Genomic DNA, 22,470 nt, shown 5'->3' on the forward strand with positions numbered 1-22,470 from the left:
CACCGTGCACGCGACCGAGTAAGGCCACTCAGAGACATCCATTTCCCAGGCATATGCCCCCTACGCACTTTTGGTGGTGCACCCCGCACGAACAATCCCGCCTCGACCAGCCTGAACAATTCCCCTCTCGAAGGAAGGCCTCGGCCTTAATCGTCCACGACAAACAGCTCGACGAGGCATGAAGCACCCACGGGAGCCGGAGCATGACGATGCAGAGTCTCGGTTCACAGGAGCCTGGGAAGAACATCCCGTACGGAACCCTTTACCCGAAAACATCCGAACCGCACATGCTCGCGACAGTCCTGCCGTTAGAGAATGCACCGTGCACGCGACCGAGTAAGGCCACTCAGAGACATCCATTTCCCAGGTATATGCCCCCTACGCACTTTTGGTGGCGCAACTCGCACGAACAGTCCCACCTCGACCCCGTAAACAAGCTTTTTTGCCTCGAAGAGTTCGTCGGAGACGAAGAAGCAACCTTCAGTGCAAACGTAGCACTCTTTTGTGCAACCGCCCAAACAACGCCCCCTCTACCCTCTGTCGAAACACTCGGCATTGCTGCTCCCTAAGGTGAGCTTCTCCTCATAGGCAATTCCGCTCTTATCCGGTCACGTTTGTGTGCCCGAATTTCGCAAGGCAACCTCCATGGGACATGGAAAAGACTCGAGAAGAGAGCTCGCTCACGGGAGAGAGAAGCCAAGGAGACCACGAGAGTGCTGAGAGTGGGACAGCGCTGAATAGGCGGGAGAAGCCTGCGCGTATAAACGGAGATATATATCCAATTGCAACGAAGGAACGTGCCAAAGATCGAGAACAATGGCAGAAATGCTAGTAACGTGCACTTCGGGACCAACGCATCACCGGAAGACAACCGCCAAACATCGAAAGAGTCGCGATGCTCCGCAACCTACGTGCAAAGCGGTCGCACACCGGGTAAGGGAGTGAGAGCCCCAAACATAGCTGGGCGAGGCGCTCACTCCGCTCTTTAATATCTCGTTAATACCGCCAAGGAAATGGCACAAGCACACACACACAAGCATCCTCGGAAGAGGACAGTTCGAGTGACAGGTCAAATCCAAGAGTTCCGAAGACTACCTCCAGGAACAATCGGGAACAAGACCGATTACAAGTCGTCGAGTCTGTTACTGGGCGAACACGAGATGCGCACAGGAAATCGATCAGCCCTCACAATGGCCCAAGGCCAGAGATCGGACTGCTACGATTTACCCCAACAATCATCGTGCCACTCTTCGCAGAGAGGTGATAGACGCCAACGAGCCCGCGCATAGCAATCGAGGTGTAAAAAGGGCGTTGAAGGCAGGAAGCCTGGACGAAAGAGGCTACGAGGTCACCTCGAAGCGGTCTAAGAATCGGGCGCACTTGGGGCGACTACCAGTGCCAACCCCTTATCCCGCGGTGCGTCCGACACACAGAAATTTCCAAGGCGGCCAAGGAGCCTCCCCGCATAGCAATCGGGGTGTGAGGTTACGGATGCAGCATTGATAGCAATCGAGGTGTGAGGCGAAGGATGCAGAAGTGAGAGCCGAGGGATGTAGCAGAGATAGCAATCGGGGTGTGTGATGCAGAAGAGATAGCAATCGAGGTGTGCGGTGGGAAGGGCCCAGCAGCCAGAATGCATGAAGCGACGGATGAAGCAGTGATGACAACCGGGCTGTGAGGAGAGGAGGGATGCAGCCAAGAAAGCAATCAGGGCTCGAGGCAAGGGATGCATCAAGGATAGCAATCATGTTGTGAGGCGAGATTCCAAAGGCTAAACGTGAGAGGCTGCAGGGTCGACTCAGAGAGGTCTATGCATGTGAGAGGCTGAAAGCAAGGTCGACTCGGAGCGGTCTATGCATCGGGCGCGCTTGGGGCGACTACCAGTGCCAACCCCTTATCCCGCGACGCGTCCGACAAAGAGAACGTTCCAAGGCGGCAGAGGAGGTTACCAGCCGAAGGATGCAGTAGCAATAACAGGTATAGTTCCGCGGCGGCCGAGAAGACTCACCGCATAGGAATCGGGATGCGAGGCGAGGGATGCGGCGGGAAGGCCCCGACGGCTAAACGGAAGAGGCTGCAGGGCCGCCTCGGAATGGTCCAAGCATCGGATGCGATTGGGACGACTACCAGTGCCAACCCCTTATCCCGCGATGCGTCCGATACACAGATAGTTCCAAGGCGGCCGAGGAGCCTCACCGCATATCAATCGGGGTGCGAGGCGAGGGATGGGGCGGGAAGGCCCCAACGGCTAGACGGAAGAGGCTTCAGGGCCACCTCGGAATGGTCCAAGCATCGGACGCGCTTGGGGCGACTGCCAGTGCCAACCCCTTATCCCGCGATGCGTCCGATACACAGATGGTTCCAAGGCGGCCGAGGAGCCTCACCGCATAGCAATCGGGGGTGCGAGGCGAGGGATGGGGCGGGAAGGCCCCAACGGCTAGACGGAAGAGGCTTCAGGGCCGCCTAGGAATGGTCCAAGCATCGGACACGCTTGGGGCGACTACCAGTGACAGCCCCCTATCCCGCGATGCGTCCGATACGAAGATGGTTCCAAGGCGGCTGAGGAGCCTCACCGCATAGCAATCGGGGTGCGAGGTGGGGGATGCGGCGAGATGGCCCCAACGGCTAGACGGAAGAGGCCACAGGGCCGCGTCGGAATAGTCCAAGCATCGGACGCGCTTGGGGCGACTACCAGTGACAACCCCTTATCCCGCGATGCGTCCGATACGAAGATAGTTCCAAGGCGGCCGAGGAGCCTCACCGCATAGCAATCGGGGTGCGAGGTGGGGGATGCGGCGAGATGGCCCCAACGGCTAGACGGAAGAGGCTGCAGGGCCGCCTCGGAATAGTCCAAGCATCGGACGCGCTTGGGGCCACTACCAGTGACAACCCCTTATCCCGCGATGCGTCCGATACGAAGATAGTTCCAAGGCGGCCGAAGAGCCTCACCGCATAGCAATCGGGGTGCGAGGTGGGGGATGCGGCGAGATGGCCCCAACGGCTAGACGGAAGAGGCCACAGGGCCGCCTCGGAATAGTCCAAGCATCGGACGCGCTTGGGGCGACTACCAGTGACAACCCCTTATCCCGCGATGCGTCCGATACGAAGATAGTTCCCAGGCGGCCGAGGAGCCTCACCGCATAGCAATCGGGGTGCGAGGCGAGGGATGCGGCGAGATGGCCCCAAAGGCTAGACGGAAGAGGCTGCAGGGCTGCCTCGGAATAGTCCAAGCATCGGACGCGCTTGGGGTGACTACCACTGCCAACCCCTTATCCCGCGATGCGTCCGATACACAGATAGTTCCGAGGCGGCCGAGGAGGTGGGGGATGCAGCGAGATGGCCCCAACGGCTAGACGGAAGAGGCTGCAGGGCCGCCTCGGAATAGTCCAAGCATCGGACGCGCTTGGGGCGACTACCAGTGACAACCCCTTATCCCGCGATGCGTCCGATACACAGATAGTTCCGAGGCGGCCAAGGAGCCTCACCGCATAGCAATCGTGGTGCGAGGTGGGGGATGCGGCGAGATGGTCCCAACGGCTAGACGGAAGAGGCTGCAGGGCCGCCTCGGAATGGTCCAAGCATCGGATGCGCTTGGGGCGACTACCACTGCCAACCCCTTATCCCGCGATGCGTCCGATACACAGATAGTTCCAAGGCGGCCGAGGAGCCTCACAGCATAGCAATCAGGGTGCGAGGCGAGGGATGCGGCGAGAAAGCCCCAACGGCTAGAGGGAAGAGGCTTCAGGTCCGCCTCGGAATGGTCCAAGCATCGGACGCGCTTGGGGCGACTACCAGTGACAACCCCTTATCCCGCGACGCGTCCGATACACAGATAGTTCCAAGGCGGCCGAGGAGCCTCACCGCATAGCAATCGGGGTGCGAGGCGAGGGATGCGGCGAGAAGGACCCAACGGCTACACGGAAGAGGCTTCGGGGCCGCCTCGGAATGGTCCAAGCATCGGACGCGCTTGGGGCGACTACCAGTGACAACCCCTTATCCCGCGACGCGTCCGATACACAGATAGTTCCAAGGCGGCCGAGGAGCCTCACCGCATAGCAATCGGGGTGCGAGGCGAGGGATGCGGCGAGAAGGACCCAACGGCTAGACGGAAGAGGCTTCGGGGCCGCCTCGGAATGGTCCAAGCATCGGACGCGCTTGGGGCGACTACCAGTGACAACCCCTTATCCCGCGACGCGTCCGATACACAGATAGTTCCAAGGCGGCCGAGGAGCCTCACCGCATAGCAATCGGGGTGCGAGGCGAGGGATGCGGCGAGAAGGACCCAACGGCTAGACGGAAGAGGCTTCGGGTCCGCCTCGGAATGGTCCAAGCATCGGACGCGCTTGGGGCGACTACCAGTGACAACCCCTTATCCCGCGACGCGTCCGATACACAGATAGTTCCAAGGCGGCCGAGGAGCCTCACCGCATAGCAATCGGGGTGCGAGGCGAGGGATGCGGCGAGAAGGACCCAACGGCTAGACGGAAGAGGCTTCGGGTCCGCCTCGGAATGGTCCAAGCATCGGACGCGCTTGGGGCGACTACCAGTGACAACCCCTTATCCCGCGACGCGTCCGATACACAGATAGTTCCAAGGCGGCCGAGGAGCCTCACCGCATAGCAATCGGGGTGCGAGGCGAGGGATGCGGCAAGAAGGACCCAACGGCTAGACGGAAGAGGCTTCGGGTCCGCCTCGGAATGGTCCAAGCATCGGACGCGCTTGGGGCGACTACCAGTGACAACCCCTTATCCCGCGACGCGTCCGATACACAGATAGTTCCGAGGCGGCCGAGGAGCCTCACCGCATAGCAATCGGGGTGCGAGGCGAAGGATGCGGCGAGAAGGACCCAACGGCTAGACGGAAGAGGCTTCGGGTCCGCCTCGGAATGGTCCAAGCATCGGACGCGCTTGGGGCGACTACCAGTGACAACCCCTTATCCCGCGACGCGTCCGATACACAGATAGTTCCAAGGCGGCCGAGGAGCCTCACCGCATAGCAATCGGGGTGCGAGGCGAGGGATGCGGCGAGAAGGACCCAACGGCTAGACGGAAGAGGCTTCAGGGCCGCCTCGGAATGGTCCAAGCATCGAACGCGCTTGGGGCGACTACCAGTGACAACCCCTTATCCCGCGACGCGTCCGATACACAGATAGTTCCGAGGCGGCCGAGGAGCCTCACCGCATAGCAATCGGGGTGCGAGGCGAGGGATGCGGCGAGAAGGACCCAACGGCTAGACGGAAGAGGCTTCAGGGCCGCCTCGGAATGGTCCAAGCATCGGACGCGCTTGGGGCGACTACCAGTGACAACCCCTTATCCCGCGACGCGTCCGATACACAGATAGTTCCGAGGCGGCCGAGGAGCCTCACCGCATAGCAATCGGGGTGCGAGGCGAGGGATGCGGCGAGAAGGACCCAACGGCTAGACGGAAGAGGCTTCAGGGCCGCCTCGGAATGGTCCAAGCATCGGACGCGCTTGGGGCGACTACCAATGACAACCCCTTATCCCGCGACGCGTCCGATACACAGATAGTTCCGAGGCGGCCGAGGAGCCTCACCGCATAGCAATCGGGGTGCGAGGCGAGGGATGCGGCGAGAAGGACCCAACGGCTAGACGGAAGAGGCTTCAGGGCCGCCTCGGAATGGTCCAAGCATCGGACGCGCTTGGGGCGACTACCAGTGACAACCCCTTATCCCGCGACGCGTCCGATACACAGATAGTTCCGAGGCGGCCGAGGAGCCTCACCGCATAGCAATCGGGGTGCGAGGCGAGGGATGCGGCGAGAAGGACCCAACGGCTAGACGGAAGAGGCTTCAGGGCCGCCTCGGAATGGTCCAAGCATCGGACGCGCTTGGGGCGACTACCGTTGCCAACCCCTTATCCCGCGATGCGTCTGATACACAGATAGTTCCGAGGCGGCCGAGGAGCCTCACCGCATAGCAATCGGGTTGCGAGGCAGATTATTGGGAAGGGAACCCCCTGGGATGCGGCTCAAGCAGTGCCCAAAGGGACTGGAATGCGGAATCACATCGAGAGACCCAAATGCTATACGAGGGCTCAAATCGAATTATCGATTTGGCCACGACATGGACGCATCGGAACGACTACCTTTGCCGAACCACTCGCAATTGCATCCATACCGAAACCAATAGACATTTCCGTTAGAGCCCTCGCATAGCATTCGGGAATCTCGCATGCCCCTCTAAATCGACCAATGCTGGCGCTCAATGAAAATCCGAGCGCTACCACCGTTCGAGCGCCAGCATTGGTCGAGTTAGAGGGGCACGGGGGAGAATGCTCCAGTCAACACCTCCCCTATATAAGTTATTTGTCCGATTCTCGCACAACCGTAGTCTGCCTCGTCGAATCAAACAACGGTCCCAGATTCCGACTTCCGTTCCGTAGAGACCCAAAAGCTAGATGGAGGCTCGCAAGAAAGAGAGTCGGCGCATAGCAATCGGGTTTCTCGAACGTTTAGGGACCGAGCTCACTTGCGGATAGGGCAAAATCCGCCAAGCAACCCAAAAGCTAGACGGGGGCTCGAATCGAATCGCCTAGGCGGCCACAACAACGACGTGTTGGATCGACTACCAGTGCCAAACCATTCAGCAAGACTAGTCTGTGTCGAGGCCGGATAGAGATTCTCAGAGAGCGCCCGCATAGCATTTAGGAGACCTGCCGCGTCCCTCACACTCGACAAATGGTGGTGCACGTTTATAAATCCGAGCGATCCCAACCCTTTCAAGCACCAACATCGGTCGAGATAGAGGGGCACGGAGGGGGCTGCGTGAGACAACACAGTCCCCTATATAAGTTATTTGTCCGATTCTCACACATCCGAAGAATGGTCATCAAATCGGACAACAGCCCAAACTTCCGACTTCCGTCCCAGAAAGCCCAAGAGCTATCTAAAACGTTCATGGCCGGAACTCGATCGCGGCTATACCAGTCCGCCAAGCAACCCAAAAGCTAGACTGGAGCTCTAGTCGAATCACCTCTGTGGCCATTGCAAGGACGTGTTGGAGCGACTACCATTGCCGAACCATTCCGCAGGTCGAGTCCATACCAAGGCCGCATAGAGATTCACGATGAGCTCCTGCATAGCAATCAGGAGACTTGCCGTGTCCATCACAATCGATAAATCCTGGTGCAAGATTTTTGCATCCGAGCGCTCCAACCAGTCGAGCACCAGCATCAATCGACATAAACGGGCACGGGGGGAGGATGCTCGAGAACACTACCTCCCCTATATAAGTTATTTGTCCGATTCTCAAGCAGCCGAAGTCTGGTCATCGAATCGGGTCAAAGACCACAACTTCCGACTTTACCCACAATGCAAGTCATCGAATCGAACATCGGCCCCCGAGTCGGACTCCATGCGTATGTCAGGTCATCGGACCCAAATTCCGCCTTCCTGCGCATGGCGGGCCATCAATATCAACTCGGTCATCGGACCCAAACTCCGCCTTTTTGCGTATGGCACGCCTTCAAATCGGTCATCGGACCCAAATTCCGCCTTCCTGTGCATGGCGGGCCATCAACATCAACTCGGTCATCGGACCCAAATTCCGCCTTTCTGCGCATGGCACGCCATCAACTCGGTCATCGGACCCAAATTCCGCCTTCCTGCGCATGGCAGGTCATCGGACACAAATTCAGACCTCGCCAATATGCCTACGTATCGAATCGGTCATCGGACCCAACTTCCGACTTCATCCATACTGTAGGGTCTTTGAGGTTGGCGCGGTGCGCTCAACCCAGGGAGTCGACCCATCGAAGCATACACCTCCCCTATATAAGCTATTTGTCCGATTCCCACACCTGTGTAGTTTGCACCTCTGACCAGGACATCGACCCCAACTTCCGAACTCGACTGCAACGACGGCACCAGCGCCTTGGTGCGCACCTTGCGACGCACAGTCCCAACATTCGCCTTCCTGCACATGGCAGGTCATCGGACCCAAATTCCGACCTCGCGAGTATGCCTACATATCGAATCGGTCATCGGACCCAACTTCCGACTTCATCCATACCGTAGGGTCTTTGAGGTTGGCGCGGTGCGCTCAACCCGGGGAGTCGACCCAACGAAGCATACACCTCCCCTATATAAGCTATTTGTCCGATTCCCACACCTGTGTAGTTTGCACCTCCGATCAAGACATCGACCCCAACTTCCGAACTCGCCTCCAACGACCGAACCAGCGCCTTGGTGCGCACCTTGCAACGCACAGTGCCAACATTCGCCTTCCTGCACGTGGCAGGTCATCGGACCCAAATTCCGACCTCGCGAGTATGCCTACATATCGAATCGGTCATCGGACCCAACTTCCGACTTCATCCATACCGTAGGGTCTTTGAGGTTGGCGCGGTGCGCTCAACCCGGGGAGTCGACCCAACGAAGCATACACCTCCCCTATATAAGCTATTTGTCCGATTCCCACACCTGTGTAGCTTGCACCTCCGATCAGGACATCGACCCCAACTTCCGAACTCGACTAAAAAGACCGCACCAGCGCCTTGGTGTGCACCTTGCAACGCACAGTGTCAACATTCGCCTTCCTGCACATGGCAGGTCATCGGACCCAAATTCCGACCTCATGAGCATACCTACTAATCGAATCGGTCATCGGACCCAACTTCCGACTTCATCCATACCGTAGGGTCTTTGAGGTTGGCGCGGTGCGCTCAACCTGGGGAGTCGACCCATCGAAGCATACACCTCCCCTATATAAGCTATTTGTCCGATTCCGACACCTGTGTAGTTTGCACCTCCGCTCAGGACATCGACCCCAACTTCCGAACTCGCCTGCAACGACCGAACCAGCGCCTTGGTGCGCACCAAAAGTGCGCACTTTTGGAGGGCACTTTTCTGCGCTCCAAAGGTGCGCACTTTTGGAGGGCACTTTTTGGAGGGCACTTTTCTGCGCTCCAAAGGTGCGCACTTTTGGAGGGCACTTTTTGGAGGGCACTTTTCTGCGCTCCAAAGGTGCGCACTTTTGGAGGGCACTTTTTGGAGGGCACTTTTCTGCGCTCCAAAGGTGCGCACTTTTGGAGGGCACTTTTTGGAGGGCACTTTTCTGCGCTCCAAAGGTGCGCACTTTTGGAGGGCACTTTTTGGAGGGCACTTTTCTGCGCTCCAAAGGTGCGCACTTTTGGAGGGCACTTTTTGGAGGGCACTTTTCTGCGCTCCAAAGGTGCGCACTTTTGGAGGGCACTTTTTGGAGGGCACTTTTCTGCGCTCCAAAGGTGCGCACTTTTGGAGGGCACTTTTTGGAGGGCACTTTTCTGCGCTCCAAAGGTGCGCACTTTTGGAGGGCACTTTTTGGAGGGCACTTTTCTGCGCTCCAAAGGTGCGCACTTTTGGAGGGCACTTTTGTGCACTCCAAAGGTGCGCACTTTTGGAGGGCACTTTTCCTGTGCTCCAAAGGTGCACACCTAGGTGAGCACCTTCGACCACACCTTGTAGCACACCAAACTCTGACTTTCGACTTCATCCGCAATGCAGGGTCTTTGAGGTTGGCGCAATGCGCACAACCAGGGGAGTCGACCCATCAAACCCAACACCTCCCCTATATAAGCTATTTGTCTGATTCTCATACATGCGTAGCCTGCAGGAGCAATTAGGACATCGACCCCAACTTTCGGCTTCTAAACGAAAACAAGGTCTTTGAGGTTGGTGTAATGCGAACAACTAGGGGAGTCAACCCATCAAACCCAACACCTCCCCTATATAAGCTATTTGTCTGATTCTCATACATGTGTAGTCTACAGGAGCAATTAGGACATCGACCCCAACTTTTGACTTCTTAACGAAAACAAGGTCTTTGAGGTTGACGTAATGCGCACAACCAGGGGAGTCGACCCATCAAACCCAACACCTCCCCTATATAAGCTATTTGTCCGATTCTCATACATGTGTAGCCTGCAGGAGCCATTAGGACATTGACCCCAACTTTTGACTTCTTAACGAAAACAAGGTCTTTGAGGTTGGCGTAATGCGCACAACCAAGGGAGTTGACCCATCAAACCCAACACCTCCCCTATATAAGCTATTTGTCTGATTCTCATACATGTGTAGCCTGCAACAACGATTAGGACATCCACCCCAACTTCTGAATTCGTCTGCGTTGACCGCACCAAAGGTGCACGCCTTGGTGCTCACCAAAATCCGACTTCCGACTTCTTCTGCTATGCGGGGTCTTTGAGGTTGGCGCAGTGCGCACAACCAGGGGAGTCAACCCACCGAATGCAACACCTCCCCTATATAAGCTATTTGTCTGATTCTCATACATGCGTAGACTGCAGCAATGATTAGGACATCCACCCCAACTTTTGACTTCTTAAACAAGACAGGGTCTTTGAAGTTGGTGCAGTGCACACAACCAGGGGAGTCGACCCATCAAACGCAACACCTCCCCTATATAAAGCTATTTGTCCGATTCTCATACGTGTAGTCTGCAGCAGCGATTAGGACATCGACCCCAACTTCCGAATTCGTTTGCATTGACCGCACCAAAGGTGCACGCCTTGGTGTGCACCCTGGAGTGCACTTTGGTGCTCACCTCGGTGCACACTTTGGTGTGCACCTCGGTGTGCACCAAAGGTGCGCACCTTGGAGCGCACCAAAGGTGTACACTTTGGAGCGCACCACATAGGGTCTTTGAGAGGTTGGCGCAGTGCGCACACCAAGGTGGGTGTTGAGGTGCGTGCCGAGGTGGGTGGGTGCTAGGGTGCGCTCCATGGTGGGTGCCAGGGTGGGTGCGTGCTAGGGTGGATTCCAAAGAGGGTCATAGGGTGGGTGCCAAGGTGGGTTGGTGATATAGTGGGTTCAAAGGTGGGTACTAGGGTGGGTTCCAAGGTGGGTCACAAGTTGGGTGCCAGGATGCGTGGGTGTTAGGTTGGGTGCCAAGGTGGGCTCCTGCGTGGGTGGGTGCTAGGGTGGGTTTCAAGGTGGACGCGAGGGCGGGTGCCAAGGTGGGTAACAAGTTGGGTGTTAGGATGGGTGAGTGCTAGAGTGGGTGCCAAGGTGGGTGGGTGCTAAGGTGGATGCCAAGGTGGTTCACAGGGTGGGTGGGTTCTAGGGTGAGTTCCAAGGTGGGTCACAGGTTCAGTGCTAGGGTGGGTGTCAAGGCGGGTGTCGAGGTGCCTGGGTGCTAGGGTGTGGATGCCAATGTGGGTCATAGGGTGGGTACTAGGGTGGGCTGCAATGTGGGTGCCAAGGTGGGTAACATGCTCGGTGGGTTCTAAATTGGGTGCCAGGGTGGGTGTGCACCCACCTTGCCCGAGGTGGGTGCCAAGGTGCCAGTGTGGGTGGGTGCTAAGGTGGATGCCAAGGTGGGTGAGAAGGTGGGTGATAGGTTGAGTGGTAGGATGGGTGGGTGCCAAGATGGGTCACAGGGTGGGTGCAAGGGTGGGTAGGTGCTAGGGTTGGTGTCAGGGTGGGTGGGTGCTAGGTTGGGTTCCAAGGTGGGTGCGAGGGTGAGTGTCAAGGTGGGTCACAGGTTAGGTGCTAGGATGGGTGAGTGCTAGGGTGCAAAGGTGCCAGGGTGGGTGCTAGGATGGGTCGATGCTAGGGTGAGTGGCAAGGTGGGTCCACAAGTGTCAAGGTGGGTGCCGAGGTGGGTGCCAAGTCGGCGACTGCTATGGTGGATGCCAAGGTGGGTCACGGGGTGGGTGCCAAGTTGCTAGGTTGGGTTCCAAGGTGGGTGCCAACGTGGGTGCTAGGGTGCGTGGGTTAAAGGGTGTGTCACAACGTGGGTGCCAGGATGGGTGCGCACCCACACTGGCCAAGACGGGTGCGGGTGCAAGGTTGGGTTCCAAGCCCGGTCACAGGCTGGGTGCTAGGATGGGTGGGTGCCAAGGTGGGCACCAGGGTGGGTGCACCCACCCTGGCCAAGGTGGGTCACGGGGTGGGTCCTAGGGTGGGTAACGGGGTGGGTACTAAGGTGCGTGCCAAGGTGGGTCATAGGGTGGGTGCCAAGGTGGGCACCAGGGTGGGTGTGCACCAACCCTAGCCAGGGTAGGTCACGGGGTGGTTGTCGGGGTGGGCGTCAAGGAGCCAAGGTGGGTGGCAAGTAGCCAAGTTGCGTGCCAAGGTGGGTGTCGGGGTGGGTGCCAAGGATCCAAGGTGGGTGCCAAGGAACCAAGGTGGGTGTCTGGGTGGGTGCCGAGGTGGGAGCCAGGGTGGGTCCCAAGGTGAGTGCAAAGGTGGGTGCCAGGGTCAAGGTGAGTGCCAATGTGGGTTCCAAGGTGCCAGGGTCAGGGTGAGTGCCAATGTGGGTTCAAAGGTGCTAAGTTGGGTGCGAGGTTGGGTGCGAGGGTGGGTGGGTGCCAAGGTGTGCTAGGTGGAAGCCCGGGTGGGTCGGCATCCCATGGGTGTCGAGTTGGGTGCCTGATGGGTGCTTCTTGTCAAGTTTTAGTCGTCGGGACTCATTTCGAGCCTTAGAGGTCGTTTCTTGTCCGGTTGCCCTGTCTTCGACCTGGGAACCCAATTTTGGTCCTCGGGTCCCATTTTTTTTTGTCTCGCATCCCACTTTTGGCCTGTGGCCTTTTCGGGGTCGATTCTCGTTTTGGGCATCAGAGCATGTTTCTTCTCCTAAAACCCAATATTTGTTTATTAAGTCTCGGAACACATTTTTGTTCTCGTGGACCCATCATGGGTCTTGGAACGCATTTGTGGTCCTTGGGTCCCATTTTGCATCCCGAAACTTGTGTTTTGGTGCTTGATCCCTATTTTGGGTGCCCACCTTGCACCAAGTGCGCACCCGGGGCAAACCGAGCGCCTTGGTGCACCGGGGCAAGATCGAGCGTGCACCCGAGGCGCCCCGAACATGCACCAAGGTGCACTCGGCCCACATGTGAGCGCAGGTCGTTGCGCCCGAGGTGGTGTGTGGGCACCGCGTTGCAGACGGGACACTGCACGCACACGACGCCCCCTCCAGGTGCACGCACGTAGGCCGGGCCGGGTGCACACCCGACGCCCTAGCAAGGTGCGCGCACCCGGGCAGGGCTCACACTTGGCGAACGGGGCGCACTTCGCGAGGGAGGGTGTGCACCTCGACGGGGGTGGGTGGCCGGGGTGGATTCGCACGTGGGTCGCGGTTTGCTAAGTACACACTGCGACAAGCTCATAACGGGTGCGATCATACCAGCATTAGTGCACCGGATCCCATCAGAACTCCGCAGTTAAGCGCGCTTGGGCCGGAGTAGTACTGGGATGGGTGACCTCCCGGGAAGTCCCGGTGTTGCACCCTTTTTTAGTTTTTCGCCGGGCGTCGCAATGCTATTTGAATAAACCTTTTGCCCGTTTGCGTTCTCGTCGGGGCCGGGCCGGGCCGGGGTGCGCTGCCCGCACTACCGCGCGCGCGGGGGCGACACCGAGCGCGCACCCGAGGCACCCCGAGCACACAGGCCACGGTGCAACCCGGGCGTTGTGCGCGCACCCCGGTGCGCCCGAGGTGCTGCGCGCGCACCCAGGTGAAATCGGTGTGCACCTCGGCCAGTGCGCGCTCGGTCGAGTCGCGCACGTTGGCCAAGGTGCACGGTGATGTTTCTTACTCTAAGGTTCCGCACCAGACGCCCGGGACAGGTGAGCGAAGCTGGGCGGGGCCGGGTGCGCGGCCGGGGCAGGTGCACGCAGCTGGAGAGAGCTTTGGAGCACACTTCGGAGCGCACCAATGATGCGCTCCATTCAAAAGTTTCCTGAAAAGGCAAAAAAAGTTGAGATTATAGAATTTCCCACTTGAGAGATTGTAAAAAAAAAAAATTTAAAATGAAGGAAACGCGGGTGCCAAGGTGTGCGCAGCCCAGCCAAGGTGTGCGCACCAAGGCGCCCACCCTGGCGAAGGTGCACGCAAGGTGCGCACCCGAGGCAAACCGGACAATTAACCCAACTTTCGACTTCGCGCGCACCTTGGAGCGCACTTCGGAGCGCTCCTTGGTGCGCACCAATCTTGGGCACCTCGGAGTGCACCATGGCGCCCACCAAGGTGCGCACCCGGGGCAAACCGAGCTCCGACTTCGTGCGCACCTTGGAGCGCACGAAAGGTGCGCACCATGGCGCCCACCAAGGTGCGCAGCCCAGCCAAGGCGTGCGCATCAAGGTGCGCACCCTGGCGAAGGTGCGCACCCGGGGCAAACCGAGCTCCGACTTCGTGCGCACCTTGGAGCGCACAAAAGGTGCGCAACCCAGCCAAGGTGTGCGCACCCCGGTCAAACCGAGCTCCGAATCGTGCGCACCAGAGGTGCACGCCATCGTGCGCACCTTGGAGCACACTTCGGAGCCCTCCTTGGTGCGCGCCGATGTTGCGCACCTCGGAGCGCACCCGGGGAAAACAATGCAATTAACCCGACTTTCGACTTCGTGGGCACCTCGGAGCGCTCTCGGGTTCGCACCTCGGAGCACACCGAGGTGCGCACCTTTGATGCGCTGCCTTCACCAATTTCCAGAAAAGGCAAGAAAACATTGAGAAGGTGTGCGCACCGAGGTGCCCACCCTGGCGAAGGTGCACGCGAGGTGCGCACCCGGGGCAAACCGGGCTCCGACTTCGTGCACGCCGCACCTTGGAGCACACTTCGGAGCGCTCCTTGGTGCGCACCAGGGCGCGCAACCCAGCCGAGGTGCCCACCCCGGCGAAGGTGCACGCGAGGTGCGCACCCGGGGCAAACCGGGCTCCGACTTCGTGCACGCCATGGTGCCCACCGCGGCGAAGGTGCACGCGAGGTGCGCACCCGGGGCAAACCGGGCTCCGACTTCGTGCACGCCGCACCTTGGAGCACACTTCGGAGCGCTCCTTGGTGCGCACCATGGTGCCCACCAGGGCGCGCAACCCCGCCGAAGGTGCACGCGAGGTGCGCACCCGGGGCAAACCGGGCTCCGACTTCGTGCACGCCGCACCTTGGAGCACACTTCGGAGCGCTCCTTGGTGCGCACCATGGTGCCCACCAGGGCGCGCAACCCCGCCGAAGGTGCACGCGAGGTGCGCACCCGGGGCAAACCGGGCTCCGACTTCGTGCACGCCATGGTGCGCACCGCGGCGAAGGTGCGCACCCGGGGCAAACCGGGCTCCGACTTCGTGCACGCCGCACCTTGGAGCACACTTCGGAGCGCTCCTTGGTGCGCACCAGGGCGCGCAACCCAGCCGAGGTGCCCACCCCGGCGAAGGTGCACGCGAGGTGCGTACCCGGGGCAAACCGGGCTCCGACTTCGTGCACGCCGCACCTTGGAGCACACTTCGGAGCGCTCCTTGGTGCGCACCATGGTGCCCACCAGGCCGCGCAACCCAGCCAAGGTGTGCGCACCAAGGTGCACGCGAGGTGCGCACCCGGGGCAAACCGGGGTCCGACTTCGTGCACGCCGCACCTTGGAGCACACATCGGGGCGCTCCCGGGTTCGCACCGGCGTTGCGCACCGTGGTGGGCACCTCGGAGCACACCAAGGTGGGCAGCGAGGTGCGCACCTTTGATGCGATGCCTTCACTAATTTCCATAAAAGGCAAAAAAAAAACGAGATTTTAAAATTTCCGTTTTGAAAGATAGTGAGAAAAAGGGAATGCTGGTGCCATCTTGAGCCCGCCCTGGTGCGCAGCCCAGCCAAGGTGTGCGCACCAAGGTGCCCACCCTGGCGAAGGTGCGCGCCCGGGCAATTAATCCAACTTCCAACTTCGCGCGCGCCAGGGTGGGAGCGCACCCAACAACCGGGCCTGGGAAGAGCCAATGCGAGAAACCCCACCAAACGCTCTGACAAAAAAAGAGGGGGCGCTCCAGTAACCCCGCTTCGGAGCGCACCCTGGGCAAACCCAGCCAAGGTGCCCACCCCGGCCAAGGTGCAGGCGAGGTGCGCACCCGGGGCAAACCGGGCTCCGACAACGTGCACGCCGCACCTTGGAGCACACTTCGTAGCGCTCCCGGGTGCGCACCTCAGAGCACACCAAGGTGGGCAGCGAGGTGCGCACCTTTGATGCGCTGCCTTCACTAATTTCCAGAAAAGGCAAAAAAAAAAGGAGATTTTAAAATTTCCGTTTTGAAAGATAGTGAAAAAAACGGAACGCGCGTGCCATCTTGAGCCCGCCCTGGTGCGCAGCCCAGGTAAGGTGCCCACCCTGGCAAAGGTGCGCACCCGGGCAATTAACCCTACTTCCGACTTCGTGCGCGCCAGGGTGGCAACCGGGCCTCGGAAGAGCCAATGCGAGAAACCCCACCAAACGCTCCGACAAAAAAAGAGGCGGCGCTCCAATAACCCCGCTTCGGAGCGCAGCCGGGGCAAACCCAGCCAAGGTGCCCACCCCGACGAAGGTGCACGCGAGGTGCGCACCCGGGGCAAACCGGGCTCCGACAACGTGCACGCAGCACCTTGGAGCACACTTCGAAGCACTCCCGGGTGCCCACCGGCGTTGCGCACCGTGGTGGGCAGCGAGGTGCGCACCTTTGATGCGCTGCCTTCACTAATTTCCAGAAAAAGGCAAAAAAAAATGAGATTTTAAAATTTCCGTTTTGAAAGATAGTGAAAAAAAAGGAACGCGGGTGCCATCTTGAGCCCGCCCTGGTGCGCAGCCCAGGCAAGGCATGCGCACCAAGGTGCCCACCCGAGGTGCACACCCGGGGCAAACCGGGCTCCGACTTCGTGCAGGCCGCACCTTGGAGCACACTTCGGAGCGCTCCTTGGTGCGCACCATGGTGCCCACCAGGGCGCGCAACCCAGCCAAGGTCTGCACACCAAGGTGCCCACCCCGGCGAAGGTGCACGCGAGGTGCGCACCCGGGGCAAACCGGGCTCCGACTTCGTGCACGCCATGGTGCCCACCGCGGCGAAGGTGCACGCGAGGTGCGCACCCGGGGCAAACCGGGCTCCGACTTCGTGCACGCCGCACCTTGGAGCACACTTCGGAGCGCTCCTTGGTGCGCACCATGGTGCCCACCAGGGCGCGCAACCCAGCCAAGGTGTGCGCACCAAGGTGCACGCGAGGTGCGCACCCGGGGCAAACCGGGGTCCGACTTCGTGCACGCCGCACCTTGGAGCACACATCGGAGCGCTCCCAGGTTCGCACCAGCGTTGCGCACCTTTGATGCGCTGCCTTCACTAATTTCCAGAAAAGGCAAAAAAAAACGAGATTTTAAAATTTCCGTTCTGAAAGATAGTGAAAAAAACGGAACGCGGGTGCCATCTTGAGCCCTTCCTGGTGCGCAGCCCAGGCAAGTTGTGCGCACCAAGGTGCCCACCCTGGCGGAGGTGCGCGCCCGGGGCAATCCGGGCTCCGACTTCGTGCACTGCATGGTGCCCACCAAGGCGCGCAACCCAGCCAAGGTGCCCACCGCAGCGAAGGTGCACGCGAGGTGCGCACCCGAGGTGCACACCCGGGGCAAACCGGGCTCCGACTTCGTGCACGCCGCACCTTGGAGCACACTTCAGAGCGCTCCTTGGTGCGCACCAGGGCGCGCAACCCAGCCGAGGTGCCCACCCCGGCGAAGGTGCACGCGAGGTGCGCACCCGGGGCAAACCGGGCTCCGACTTCGTGCACGCCATGGTGCCCACCGCGGCGAAGGTGCGCACCCGGGGCAAACCGGGCTCCGACTTCGTGCACGCCGCACCTTGGAGCACACTTCGGAGCGCTCCTTGGTGCGCACCATGGTGCCCACCAGGCCGCGCAACCCAGCCAAGGTGTGCGCACCAAGGTGCACGCGAGGTGCGCACCCGGGGCAAACCGGGGTCCGACTTCGTGCACGCCGCACCTTGGAGCACACATCGGGGCGCTCCCGGGTTCGCACCGGCGTTGCGCACCGTGGTGGGCACCTCGGAGCACACCAAGGTGGGCAGCGAGGTGCGCACCTTTGATGCGATGCCTTCACTAATTTCCATAAAAGGCAAAAAAAAAACGAGATTTTAAAATTTCCGTTTTGAAAGATAGTGAGAAAAAGGGAATGCTGGTGCCATCTTGAGCCCGCCCTGGTGCGCAGCCCAGCCAAGGTTTGCGCACCAAGGTGCCCACCCTGGCGAAGGTGCGCGCCCGGGCAATTAACCCAACTTCCAACTTCGCGCGCGCCAGGGTGGGAGCGCACCCAACAACCGGGCCTGGGAAGAGCCAATGCGAGAAACCCCACCAAACTCTCTGACAAAAAAAGAGGGGGCGCTCCAGTAACCCCGCTTCGGAGCGCACCCTGGGCAAACCCAGCCAAGGTGCCCACCCCGGCCAAGGTGCAGGCGAGGTGCGCACCCGGGGCAAACCGGGCTCCGACAACGTGCACGCCGCACCTTGGAGCACACTTCGTAGCGCTCCCGGGTGCGCACCTCAGAGCACACCAAGGTGGGCAGCGAGGTGCGCACCTTTGATGCGCTGCCTTCACTAATTTCCAGAAAAGGCAAAAAAAAAAGGAGATTTTAAAATTTCCGTTTTGAAAGATAGTGAAAAAAACGGAACGCGCGTGCCATCTTGAGCCCGCCCTGGTGCGCAGCCCAGGTAAGGTGCCACCCTGGCAAAGGTGCGCACCCGGGCAATTAACCCTACTTCCGACTTCGTGCGCGCCAGGGTGGCAACCGGGCCTCGGAAGAGCCAATGCGAGAAACCCCACCAAACGCTCCGACAAAAAAAGAGGCGGCGCTCCAATAACCCCGCTTCGGAGCGCAGCCGGGGCAAACCAAGCCAAGGTGCCCACCCCGACGAAGGTGCACGCGAGGTGCGCACCCGGGGCAAACCGGGCTCCGACAACGTGCACGCAGCACCTTGGAGCACACTTCGAAGCACTCCCGGGTGCCCACCGGCGTTGCGCACCGTGGTGGGCAGCGAGGTGCGCACCTTTGATGCGCTGCCTTCACTAATTTCCAGAAAAAGGCAAAAAAAAATGAGATTTTAAAATTTCCGTTTTGAAAGATAGTGAAAAAAAAGGAACGCGGGTGCCATCTTGAGCCCGCCCTGGTGCGCAGCCCAGGCAAGGCATGCGCACCAAGGTGCCCACCCGAGGTGCACACCCGGGGCAAACCGGGCTCCGACTTCGTGCATGCCGCACCTTGGAGCACACTTCGGAGCGCTCCTTGGTGCGCACCATGGTGCCCACCAGGGCGCACCCGAGGCAAACCGGGCTCCGACTTCGTGCACGCCGCACCTTGGAGCACACATCGGAGCGCTCCCAGGTTCGCACCAGCGTTGCGCACCTTTGATGCGCTGCCTTCACTAATTTCCAGAAAAGGCAAAAAAAAACGATATTTTAAAATTTCCGTTCTGAAAGATAGTGAAAAAAACGGAACGCGGGTGCCATCTTGAGCCCTTCCTGATGCGCAGCCCAGGCAAGTTGTGCGCACCAAGGTGCCCACCCTGGCGGAGGTGCGCGCCCGGGGCAAACCGGGCTCCGACTTCGTGCACTGCATGGTGCCCACCAAGGCGCGCAACCCAGCCAAGGTGCCCACCGCAGCGAAGGTGCACGCGAGGTGCGCACCCGAGGTGCACACCCGGGGCAAACCGGGCTCCGACTTCGTGCACGCCGCACCTTGGAGCACACTTCAGAGCGCTCCTTGGTACGCACCAGGGCGCGCAACCCAGCCAAGGTGCTCACCCCGGCGAAGGTGCACGCGAGGTGCGCACCCGGGGCAAACCGGGCTCGGACTTCGTGCACGCCGCACCTTGGAGCACACATCGGAGCGCTCCCGGGTTCGCACCAGCATTGCGCACCTTTGATGCGCTGCCTTCACTAATTTCCAGAAAAGGCAAAAAAAAGAAAAAAATGAGATTTTAAAATTTCCGTTTTGAAAGATAGTGAAAAAAACGGAACGCGGGTGCCATCTTGAGCCCGCCCTGGTGTGCAGCCCAGGCAAGTTGTGCGCACCAAGGCACCCACCCTGGCCAAGGTGGGTCACGGGGTGGGTCCTAGGGTGGGTAACGGGGTGGGTACTAAGGTGCGTGCCAAGGTGGGTCATAGGGTGGGTGCCAAGGTGGGCACCAGGGTGGGTGTGCACCAACCCTAGCCAGGGTAGGTCACGGGGTGGTTGTCGGGGTGGGCGTCAAGGAGCCAAGGTGGGTGGCAAGTAGCCAAGTTGCGTGCCAAGGTGGGTGTCGGGGTGGGTGCCAAGGATCCAAGGTGGGTGCCAAGGAACCAAGGTGGGTGTCTGGGTGGGTGCCGAGGTGGGAGCCAGGGTGGGTCCCAAGGTGAGTGCAAAGGTGGGTGCCAGGGTCAAGGTGAGTGCCAATGTGGGTTCCAAGGTGCCAGGGTCAGGGTGAGTGCCAATGTGGGTTCAAAGGTGCTAAGTTGGGTGCGAGGTTGGGTGCGAGGGTGGGTGGGTGCCAAGGTGTGCTAGGTGGAAGCCCGGGTGGGTCGGCATCCCATGGGTGTCGAGTTGGGTGCCTGATGGGTGCTTCTTGTCAAGTTTTAGTCGTCGGGACTCATTTCGAGCCTTAGAGGTCGTTTCTTGTCCGGTTGCCCTGTCTTCGACCTGGGAACCCAATTTTGGTCCTCGGGTCCCATTTTTTTTTGTCTCGCATCCCACTTTTGGCCTGTGGCCTTTTCGGGGTCGATTCTCGTTTTGGGCATCAGAGCATGTTTCTTCTCCTAAAACCCAATATTTGTTTATTAAGTCTCGGAACACATTTTTGTTCTCGTGGACCCATCATGGGTCTTGGAACGCATTTGTGGTCCTTGGGTCCCATTTTGCATCCCGAAACTTGTGTTTTGGTGCTTGATCCCTATTTTGGGTGCCCACCTTGCACCAAGTGCGCACCCGGGGCAAACCGAGCGCCTTGGTGCACCGGGGCAAGATCGAGCGTGCACCCGAGGCGCCCCGAACATGCACCAAGGTGCACTCGGCCCACATGTGAGCGCAGGTCGTTGCGCCCGAGGTGGTGTGTGGGCACCGCGTTGCAGACGGGACACTGCACGCACACGACGCCCCCTCCAGGTGCACGCACGTAGGCCGGGCCGGGTGCACACCCGACGCCCTAGCAAGGTGCGCGCACCCGGGCAGGGCTCACACTTGGCGAACGGGGCGCACTTCGCGAGGGAGGGTGTGCACCTCGACGGGGGTGGGTGGCCGGGGTGGATTCGCACGTGGGTCGCGGTTTGCTAAGTACACACTGCGACAAGCTCATAACGGGTGCGATCATACCAGCGTTAGTGCACCGGATCCCATCAGAACTCCGCAGTTAAGCGCGCTTGGGCCGGAGTAGTACTGGGATGGGTGACCTCCCGGGAAGTCCCGGTGTTGCACCCTTTTTTAGTTTTTCGCCGGGCGTCGCAATGCTATTTGAATAAACCTTTTGCCCGTTTGCGTTCTCGTCGGGGCCGGGCCGGGCCGGGGTGCGCTGCCCGCACTACCGCGCGCGCGGGGGCGACACCGAGCGCGCACCCGAGGCGCCCCGAGCACACAGGCCACGGTGCAACCCGGGCGTTGTGCGCGCACCCCGGTGCGCCCGAGGTGCTGCGCGCGCACCCAGGTGAAATCGGTGTGCACCTCGGCCAGTGCGCGCTCGGTCGAGTCGCGCACGTTGGCCAAGGTGCACGGTGATGTTTCTTACTCTAAGGTTCCGCACCAGACGCCCGGGACAGGTGAGCGAAGCTGGGCGGGGCCGGGTGCGCGGCCGGGGCAGGTGCACGCAGCTGGAGAGAGCTTTGGAGCACACTTCGGAGCGCACCAATGATGCGCTCCATTCAAAAGTTTCCTGAAAAGGCAAAAAAAGTTGAGATTATAGAATTTCCCACTTGAGAGATTGTAAAAAAAAAAAATTTAAAATGAAGGAAACGCGGGTGCCAAGGTGTGCGCAGCCCAGCCAAGGTGTGCGCACCAAGGCGCCCACCCTGGCGAAGGTGCACGCAAGGTGCGCACCCGAGGCAAACCGGACAATTAACCCAACTTTCGACTTCGCGCGCACCTTGGAGCGCACTTCGGAGCGCTCCTTGGTGCGCACCAATCTTGGGCACCTCGGAGTGCACCATGGCGCCCACCAAGGTGCGCACCCGGGGCAAACCGAGCTCCGACTTCGTGCGCACCTTGGAGCGCACGAAAGGTGCGCACCATGGCGCCCACCAAGGTGCGCAGCCCAGCCAAGGCGTGCGCATCAAGGTGCGCACCCTGGCGAAGGTGCGCACCCGGGGCAAACCGAGCTCCGACTTCGTGCGCACCTTGGAGCGCACAAAAGGTGCGCAACCCAGCCAAGGTGTGCGCACCCCGGTCAAACCGAGCTCCGAATCGTGCGCACCAGAGGTGCACGCCATCGTGCGCACCTTGGAGCACACTTCGGAGCCCTCCTTGGTGCGCGCCGATGTTGCGCACCTCGGAGCGCACCCGGGGAAAACAATGCAATTAACCCGACTTTCGACTTCGTGGGCACCTCGGAGCGCTCTCGGGTTCGCACCTCGGAGCACACCGAGGTGCGCACCTTTGATGCGCTGCCTTCACCAATTTCCAGAAAAGGCAAGAAAACATTGAGAAGGTGTGCGCACCGAGGTGCCCACCCTGGCGAAGGTGCACGCGAGGTGCGCACCCGGGGCAAACCGGG

General features: G+C 60.1%; 2 non-coding genes across 2 annotated transcripts; both read left to right on the forward strand.

The window, feature by feature from the left end:
* Positions 1 to 13,130: 13,130 nt before the first annotated feature.
* LOC131869316 (5S ribosomal RNA) lies at positions 13,131 to 13,249 on the forward strand. The gene has a single exon (XR_009367705.1). It is a non-coding gene; the product is annotated as a 5S ribosomal RNA (ribosomal RNA).
* Positions 13,250 to 21,066: 7,817 nt separating this feature from the next.
* Positions 21,067 to 21,185, forward strand: LOC131869334 (5S ribosomal RNA). Its single transcript, XR_009367722.1, has one exon. It is a non-coding gene; the product is annotated as a 5S ribosomal RNA (ribosomal RNA).
* The last annotated feature ends 1,285 nt before the right edge of the window (positions 21,186 to 22,470 follow it).

This window comes from Cryptomeria japonica, unplaced genomic scaffold, assembly GCF_030272615.1.
Source record: "Cryptomeria japonica unplaced genomic scaffold, Sugi_1.0 HiC_scaffold_243, whole genome shotgun sequence".
NCBI classification, from domain to species: domain Eukaryota; kingdom Viridiplantae; phylum Streptophyta; class Pinopsida; order Cupressales; family Cupressaceae; genus Cryptomeria; species Cryptomeria japonica.